Source organism: Macrobrachium rosenbergii, chromosome 21, assembly GCF_040412425.1.
Source record: "Macrobrachium rosenbergii isolate ZJJX-2024 chromosome 21, ASM4041242v1, whole genome shotgun sequence".
In the NCBI taxonomy this organism is placed as follows: Eukaryota; Metazoa; Arthropoda; class Malacostraca; order Decapoda; family Palaemonidae; genus Macrobrachium; species Macrobrachium rosenbergii.
In genome coordinates, this window is record NC_089761.1 from 44,028,671 (window position 1) to 44,039,272 (window position 10,602).

Below are 10,602 nucleotides of genomic sequence, written 5' to 3' on the forward strand. Positions count from 1 at the left end.
GTTGGCGGTGTAAATATGGTCGAATGACTTTGTTTTCCTTGGTACATGATACCTGCATTCGCCCAAGAGTTTGTTTTCATGAAAACACGAAGATATAAGTCAAGAAAGCAGCCACTAGTACGAGCTGCATAAATCTAGTGATTATGGGAGTCCATGTCTCTTTTCTCCCACTCTCATCCACCCACTCGCATCTTGCAACATGTCTCTTACCAGCACTTCAAGAGCAAAAACAACCATCTTTACTGACACCCGTGCTCGACTTTACCGCCCACGCATACCCTAAATACGCCCCCTTACGTATCCCCTATCTTCCCAAAAGGGGTTACTGGTGGTTGAGAGGGACGCTTTTGGCATCACTTTGGATGTGCCATCACAGGATTATTATGATCGCTCAGAGGATAGGCGGGGGGAGGGTGTTGGAGGGGGATCAGGGTAGTTTTAAAGGGTTCCCCTTACCCGTACCTACCATAATTTGCTTTGGGCTAAAGCTGACTTATATGGCAGTTCATCTTAAAATATTTTGCTGAACCGGATTTGCGCCTAACTAGGTCGGATGAATTTCCCTGCCAAACATATTACTTTTATTGTCTCCTTTGGAGTTGTTAGTTTACTCAAAGATTATTTTTTTTTATTCTTGGCTGCCATTGGCATCAGCCTTTGTTATTTTAAATACTAGTGTTAGAATACCCTTTTTCGGCTTTATTCCTTATTTTGATCATAATTCGTATTTGTCTACAACGAAAACGTCCACTGTAGGAACGACAATAAAAATAAAAATATATATTGAAGCACAAGTTTTAAAGCTCAGATAATAAACAATACAGTATGCTAAAAAAAAAAAAAAGCCAGGCGGCTGTAATTTACCGATATTATTTTATGTTAGTTTACTGAGGATCATTCTAAATCTATAAAGTTAATTCCGTAATAATCACTCCTCCAAGTTATTTTTCGCCTAGCAAGGGATGCTTAGGTCTTTGAAATATCCGAGCTCTTATGATGGAAAAGATAATTATTCTATTGCAGCAGATTTATTGTAATTAGTTTAAGTAGAAGTTGTGGCATATTACTGAGGGATATTATAAATGTTTTAGCTATGTTAGGACGATGCTGAATGAATAAATAAGTTTTTCTATCATGCAAAATATCTTCATTTAAATAGCCTTTATGTATAGAGACATGAAAATATCAACGTACGGACCTTTGGAGGAGGTAATTAAGCGTTCAGTTTTTAAAAGATAACGTCCACAATTATATCTTATGAAGTGCATTTTATAAATATATGCAGTATCTTGATACTCTTCATAAGAAGTAGTTACGGTCGTTTAGTAAAAATTCCTGCCTTGATTCTCTGCTATGTGGCTTGTATAATTATGATAAGTTCTCAGCAGATTGTAACCAGATATTGTTTTTAGTTTCCCTTGGTGTATAGTTGCCGCAGATGTTGAGCGTTGCTCAGTGGACAAGTTGCTTCTTATAATGAATATGCTCTGCATGAAAAGGAGCCAGCGTATTATTAATTTTTCAGAAATAGCAATTGCCAGCATGTTAACTTTTAAACATATCTCTCACTCACAACGGTAGTGAACGTCACAAAATCATTAGTGCTGACCATATTGCATAATAGCAATAGTTACTGATCTTGAGGAATAAATTTACTACGTGAGATAAATTAATTACAACCTCCTGTCACTCAAATGATGAGTTTTTTTAATACTTGAAAATATTCATGTAAATTATTCTTTTCTAAACATAAAACAATGAAAATGGAAAGTCATAAAAGTTTTCTGGCGGAAACATATCAAATATTTTCACCGGAATAAATCGTATTTTAGTTGTAGAGCATATCATCCATAATATCAAAGGCGGTTTGCTTTTCCCTGCTCGGTTTCTCGATGCATTTTCAAGTATTCAGGAAGAATGTCTACCCTCTGGGCCATGTAAGTGTAAATTTGACAAGTCGTCTCCGGGAAAATATTAATATTATTATTACTGAAGCTGTCAGTAAGGTCTCATTAATGACGAGGTGGTGGTAACGATATTGTCCTCGCCGTAGTTGCATCATCGTCGCATAACATTCCTCGGGTCTTCTTGCAATCTCACAAGCAGGTGATAAATGGCAGAGCTATCTGTGACACGTAGTCGGATCCCTAATAAATCTTGGTCTTGGGGGAAATTTATACGGATAGTCCATGTGCGAAGTCGGGCCCAGAATGCGATTGCTTTCCGTAGATTTCTCCGCCTCTTTCAATGAAGATGTTATTTATGAGGTTATACGAAGATTTATGACGCTCTTATCACCAGCCAGGTAGCTTTCTTAAGGCTATTAATCTCACCTTCGCATTCCTGACGGGCTACCGCTCTCACGGTCTTCTTTTGAACAGTTTCGTGTGATTTTGGTTTCTTGTATATTTTTAGGACATGCGTCTGAGGCCAGATTTATGTATGATTTGGTGTTTAGTCACAAATATTTACCTGTCTGCTCTCGAATAAAGGGAGTGAAGTAATTATAGAGGGGTAAATCTATTATAGTATTACTGGTCATTTATGTAGGGAATTATATACATTATTTATATCCCTTAAAACTAACTTTGGTTAAGTAGAAAAAAAAATTAAACTGGCAGTTCAGTCAATTGATTTAACCAGAAGCGGTACCCTTTAACCATTTCTTTTTAAATACAAAGGCTAATGGAACGGCAATCCCGTGTCTTTATCTAACCAAAGCCAGGAGAAAGCAAGCAAGAAGAAGCAGAAGCGAGAGAGGAAATTGTGGGGCATAATCTCGGTGGAAGCTAAGGAAGGCGTTAGCCATTTTCGCCGGTAAATCTTTAAGTTGGACACAGGAAAAAGTCGTTTTTCTTCTCATGTTTACCTGAAATTGTCAGAAAAGTAGAACTTGCAAAATGCTAGATGGTCTCATCCAGAATTTCCCCATATTCATTTCACACCCTGAAGGACTTACATGTTGTAACGATTTAGTGATCCTCACACGGCATTAGATATTACTGACAAGGTGAATATGAACGGGTTTCTGGTTTAACCTACCATGACATTTGTTAATCGCTGTCATAAATACAAAATGAGACTGCAGGAGAAATGACGTAGGCAAAAGTTATAGAGAAATCCGTTCAGCCTTCATCTCCATGTCGTAATAAATTTGAAACATTGCTAAATCTTTTGTTGAAAATCTAAGAATTTATTACAGGCGAATCTATTAAATATGATCATTCACTAGAGACCAAATCAATTGATTGAAATCAAGTAGGTGCTTTTACATTTACAATTATGTTTTAAGTTGAGTGGGATAATTTGTTAAAAATGCAATCCTTCATAGCTAAGTTCCAGAGTACAATGGTTTGTTTACTTTGACGAATGCGATGTTTACACCCTAAAGAGACATCATGTGCTCTCGCGTCACTTCGAATGTCAGTCGTGGCACGTGACGTTTGTAATGGGCATAACTGTCATTCATTCACTGTCATTTATGATACGGGAGTGTTTCTTAACAATGTTCATGTTCTCGTCTCTTGAGACAAATGCTTACGACTGTAGCATTCCATGGACGCTAATTCTTGCTCAGATAAACAGTATACATGATTTCTGGGACTTTACGAGGAAATATTGTGTCCGGAATGCGCGATGCCAGTGATATTTTTCCAATAACTGGTTAATGCCCCGCTTAAATATTTTACTTATACAGGGCCAAATTATGAGGTCATTAGGGCTGGTATGCTTATTCCTACGTTTTATGGATTAATGAAGCTTGGGGAATCTCAGGAGTTCATGCGCACTTGGATATCTGTGTGGTCGGGTGATAGAGAAAACATTTCATGCGAAAATAAGATGAACAAATGAACCAAGTATGGACTTACGTGCACACAAATACTGTACCGGTATATATTTTACCATACATTCAGTTCAAAATATACACACAAATTACGAACGTTCATCCCTTTTATGCAAACATTGCTAAATAGACGGGAAATATTACTGAGAGAGAGCAGTAGACTGATATATTAGTAAACTGCTCGAAAGTTTTCAATTTGTTCACATTATATTCCTTGGCAATTTGCTACTCTAGTAAAAGCATATGTTTTGCGTTCATTAAGTCGGCTATCCCAAATCACGCTAGACAGATTTTATTTTTACAAACCTGTACCCTTACACTACAATTGGTGTCAGTAATCCGAAGCTTCAAAGCCTTGGATCCCTCCCCTTCTCTTTCTTTTTGTCCTGGTTTTATAAGTCAATTTCAGGTTTTATAAGTCAAGTTCATTATATATATATAATATATATATATATATATATATATATATATATATATATATATATATATATATATATATATATATATATATATATATATATTATAACACACACACACACACACACACACATATATATATATATATATATATATATATATATATATATATATATATATATATATATATATATATATATATATATATATATATATATATAAGTAAAAATCTTGGTAGGAAATATTAGGCTTTTCACAAAACTGGTCATGCTTTTAGTTCTCTTTTCAATTGTTCCAAGGAGCTATAAAGTAAGTTGAAAATTTACTGCTGGAACTCTGAGTATCTTTGACTAGTTAGACATGAGATCATTAGTTTACAATGTAGTGTGTCGTATATTGCATGCAATTGTTTTGTTCTTGCAAAATTATGTGTGTACACTGCCTTTAAAATGGTATTAACTCAGCAATATCAATATATGTAATATATATATATATATATATATATATATATATATATATATATATATATATATATATATATATATATATATATATATATATATATATATATATATATATATATGTGTGTGTGTGTGTGTGTGTGTCTGTGTGTGTATATGTGTGCCAATAATCCCAGTTACAGTATTTTGCCACGTTTATACATTAGATTACAAGTCACATTTCCGTGTTATTTTTATATAAGCCCGAACGTGTTTTAGTTCTATGTGTGTTCAGTGCATGTGTTTGAATATCACACTAGTAAGAATGAGAGGGAGTGAGTGAGTTTCAAGGAAACGTAATGTGCCATGAACCCACGTTCACTGAAGCTTTGCCAAAAACCCAGCTTCATGTTTTGGCATCGAAGACGCGATAATGACCACAGAGAAGCTCTTACTGTGTCCAGGTCCGACACTTCTCCTCCCATTTTGTTTTATATTTTGTATCTTTGTTTCGTATATCGTCACATTCCTTGGCGTTAACGGTTTTTAACGGTCGAGTTGTCCATTCTGGACGTTTATTTGTGCTAAGTGATGGTTTTTTAACGGCGGCCGGTATGGGGCCGTTTTTAATAGTACTTTTTAGTCATGCGAATTCTTACTTTACGTTTCAAGTAACTAATTTAATCCATTTATTACGACAGCTTTTTATGTCATGAAAATGGCCAAGAATACGGCTTGAATAATTTCTCAACCCTTCGCAAATCAAGTCTGTGAAGGAAATGTGAAGATTGTTCCTATTTCTCTGATCAGGCATCAAGATGAATGACGCAAGATTATAAGCCCTTTGTCATCCCTTTTTCCTGGCGTCGAGGTGCCTCGACATCACCAAATATGCCGAAGGCTTTCTCTAACTCACTTTCTTCGCCGTCGTATTTCTGTAACCGTTACCTACATCAGAGCAAAATTGCGTTAAGTGAGGAGGCTGCCAGATTCCGGAGCGGGTTAGAGAGGTTATGCCTGAACACCGCAGGAACTGGCACGCCCATCTCATGCATTATGTGTCATCGAGGAACTTTCATCGGAACTTTCATCACGTCAGCGTCAAGGAAAATTTACGGAACGAGAAATATTCCGGGGCGTCTCATTAGTTCGTAGAAAAAATCACTATCAGTCGAATCTGGTTTAACGTCCATCGAGAGAGAGACGTCGAGCCAACTCGTTAATGCCGCGAAAAGTCTCAGATTCTTCGGGCCATACTTTTTAAGTTCTCGTCAAGAACATAAATTAATATACCTCGTGTTGACAAAACTCGATGGGGATGAAATAGACAGGCGCACCGTGGGGTCAGGAAGAAAAATGGCAACGAATTATTAATAAGTGAAAAAAAAAAATCACGCAATAAATCAAAGCCATATGTTGAAGGTAAACGCCTACTGCTTCTTAGGTGCCAAAGGACTTACGTTATTTGAAACTGCAAGCTGAAAATCAGCCATTAAAATCAGATCGTGTGTGTTAACTCCGTAGAGTTTGTACGTGTCTTCCCGTTTTCTAATCGCCTTATTTTTATTTCTTTCTTTATTTATTTTTTGGCATCTGCCCACAACCAAACCGTGAAATTCTGAAGTGATCATCGATAAAAGCTGAGTCAATCTATTCTTGACAATTCTTGACCTCTTTTCCTTAAAAGGAGATGCAGAATTATCTGAAGAATATTTGCCCTCGAGCAAAAAAAAGAAAAAAAAAAGCACTCATGTATCAGGGGACGTTCAGAAATAGACAACATTAAAGTAATCTAATAATTAGATTTCTTGTCATAAATTTTAAATTGGAATTCAAGTGAACCATTAAAGCCAGAGGCTTCAAGAGTGATATTTTTGGTGTTTTTTCTTCAATGAGTGCTACCTAAAGAGAGTGATGGGAATTCGCAGTGTTTTGTAAGTTTGTCTTGTATTCATGCACATTTAAGCATCTTTATTGAAAAATTTACGTTACTCTGCGCTTGATAAAAACTCGCGCGTGCGCACCCATACACATAGCCTATATATGTATATGTATATACACATACACACACACACACACACACACACACACATATATATATATATATATATATATATATATATATATATATATATATATATATATATATATATATATATATATATATATATATACGCACACACACACAAAACATAGACTCCATGTCACTGTAGACTACGAGACAAAAGAAAATTTTGTGTTCTTCCAAGACTTTTCTGTTTCATTCCAGCACCCTATATTATATATATATATATATATATATATATATATATATATATATATATATATATATATATATATATATATATATATATATATATATATATATATATATATATATATATATATATATATATAGTCAGTGTCGGAGGTCTCGAGGCCGGGTTCCCCGCCCTTGGCCTTTCGCCTCTGCCTCGGAGCAAGGTAACTGGTACTCGGTCGGATTCGGTCTCGTGCCTTCTTGCCTCGGCGATTTGGCCCGAGGCCAGCTCGAGACCGCCTTATGTGTATGTATTTTCAAGATGCCCTAATGTTCAGGAATGAAAACTACACGTACCGAGCAGGGCACATCCGTGAAGGGTTTTCACTTGTCATAGCTCATGTCTCTGTCTGTTAGATGGAGGTGAAAGCGTATAGCGCCATTATCATATCATCCTGAGGATGTTAGTTTTACTTGGCCTTTGTATTATTATTCTCTTACGCAATAAAGGCATATATCTTTAGTACAGGTGTAATGTGTTTGTTAGTATCGAGAACAACATTCTATTAATTTTTTGTTAATTTTCTGTGTATAGTGTTTGGTACCCTATGTAAGTAATACCTATTGTAATAGGTATTATTATAAATAAATAAGGTGCTAAACACTACACCACATAGTACCAGGCAGAGATGATTACAAATGACATTTACCTCTAGCATGTTTTTATGCTTTGAACTCCAGTCCATGTTTTTTCCTCGGCCTTGTTGCTATACAAGTTGCTGAAATCACTTGAAATAAAGCAGTTAAAATCAAACCTTAATAACTCCCGTGGAAAATAAGTTAAATGTAATAGCTTATATTCAGTAATATCTTTTGCAGAACAAAAAATAATAACATATATTCACCGTATTATTTTATGCTGCTACAACGCTGAGGACCATTGTCGAGACCAGAGTTTATAGTAATCACCGGTCAGTTAATCTCCCTCTGCACTTAGAAATATAGTGTCATGGTGAATAATAATCAGTCAGTCAGTTTCTCTCTCTCTCTCTCTCTCTCTCTCTCTCTCTCTCTCTCTCTCTCTCTCTCTCTCTCTCTCTCTTCTGAAGGCGCTGAGGACCGCTGTTATATCGTTAGATCAAATTCCTTTGTTAACCTTCATTCGTGTTATTTCATCACATTTTCAAAGAAACAATGTTTAGAATTGTTCCTTGAAAATGTGTTGAAACAACACGAAAGTGCTGGTACTTTTTCTTTGATTTTTCCTGTTGCTTAGTTATATATATATATATATATATATATATATATATATATATATATATATATATATATATATATATATATATATATATATATATATATATATATATATATATATATATATATATATATATATATATACAGTATATATATATATATATATATATATATATATATATATATATATATATATATATATATATATATATATGTATGTATGTGTGTGTGTGTACAGTATGTTCCAGCATAACTCTGAAATGAATTGAGCCATTTCAACCAAACTTGGTATACATATGACTTAATATCTGGGAAAGAATAATGCCGGGGTAAGACACCACTGACACCAAAGGGGGTGACACGTGAAAATAACCGAAAACGACAGATATTAGTGTCTAATCCATAGTTTTCGAGGTAACTGAAATGAATAGTGACACTCCCAGTGCCTTGTAAGTCTGAGTTCAGCCCCGATAGGAAGTGGGGATGAGAAGAGGTGGGAAGTTGGTTACATGTAAAAATAACTGAAAACACAGATATCTGTGTCTAATCCATAGTTTTTGAGGTTGCTGAGATGAATAGTGATACTCCCGATGCCCTTTAAGTCCAAGTTCAACCCCAATAAGAAGGCAGGGTGATATGTAAAAATAACCGAAAATGATAGATGTTAGTGTCTAAGCCATAATTTTTGAGGTCACTAAGATGAATAGTGACACTCCCGATGCCCTTTAAGTCCAAGTTCAGCCCCGATAGGAGTCGGGGGTGAGATGTGGTGGGAAGGGGGTGACATATAAAATAACTGAAAAGGACAGATGTTAGTGCCTAATCCATAGTTTTCAAGGTCGCTGAGATGAATAGTGACACTCCCGATGCCCTTTAAGTCCAAGTTCAGCCCTGATAGGAAGCGGGGTTTAGAAGGGGTGAGAATGGGGTGATGTGTAAAAATAACCAAAAACGACAGTTTTTGAGGTTGCTGAAATGAATAGTGACACTTCCAATGCCCTTTAAGTCCAAGTTCAGCCCCATTAGGAAGGTGGGGTGTTAAAAATTACAGATATTAGTGTCTAATCCATATTTTTCGAGGTCTGAGATGAATAGTGACTCCTGATGCAAAATGCTGGGCAATGTAACTGAAGCAAACTATCTTAACAGGAAAGGGAGAGTAAGTGAGAGAGAGTGAGAGTAGAGGGGTGTTGGGAGGAGAAAGAGAGAGAGAGAGAGAGAGAGCGTTTATGGGTTGTCTTTCAAAGTTTTCCCAGGTTGGTCAGCTAGTGTGTATATATATATATATATATATATATATATATATATATATATATATATATATATATATATATATATATGTATGTGTGTGTGTGTGTGTGTGTGTGTGTGTATACTGTATATGTAAGTGTTCAGCTAAGGCTGCAGGAAAAATAGAAGAGAAAAGTAGCAAGCACTTTCGCGGGATTGCAACATATTTTCAAGGTACTTTTTTTAAACATTTTACTTTGAAATTGTGTTGAAATTTTTCATGTGGCTTTACCTGAATATATCGTCACACGTTGTTAAGTGGTATAAGTATGTATATATTTATTATTACGGGGGGGAGGGGAATTTTATTAGCCTACCTTACTGCTTATTGGCCTTGTGTAAAGGGCCTCCGTTACTGCATAAACTCAATGGGGAAAGTGAAAATAATTACTGGATGGAAGCATGAAGCAGACTAAGGGGACAAATTAACTAATTTCATTACAAAAGTACATGTAAATGCAAATCAAGAATTTACAATGGTATTATATGGGCTTAATTGCAATCTAATTCAGTAGGCCCTTCCTGGAGGGCGAGAATGCAGGACTCGTGCAATGGAACGGAGTAGCGTCAGTCAGTACAGCATCACAAACACCTCTCTGCAATATGGAGAGATCGACGAGATTAATGCTAATGGACATGCACAAAAGTAAAATGCTTTAAATGGCCTATATTAGCTTAAGGTTACGGGATGGACTCGATATTTAGAGATAAACGTAAGGCAGTCTCCAGCACTTCAAAATGGCGGCTGGGTCATGTATCCAAATCAATCACAAATCTCACTTCAATGAATGGTTTACGTTATTCAAGAATTAACCAATGACGAGAAGGGATGATGGAAGAGATCACTTGTTCCAGGGGATTGAATCGAGATTTGAGAGCAAGGAGCTCTTGGAGGGAGAGAACATAGTAAGAGGCAAGTAAGGTGGAGCCAGGGGCTGGAAGCATGGAGGTCGAATCTGGTTCAGACAATTCTTACCATGTCAATTAATTCTAGCACCAAACTAGAAGCGAAGCTGCAGACTCCGATAGTGTGGTATAGCAAGATTTTCATCCTCCAGCAGTTCCAAAAGCGCTCCTTTCGTCACATGTGTTAATCCAACATGACCCCTTTGTCT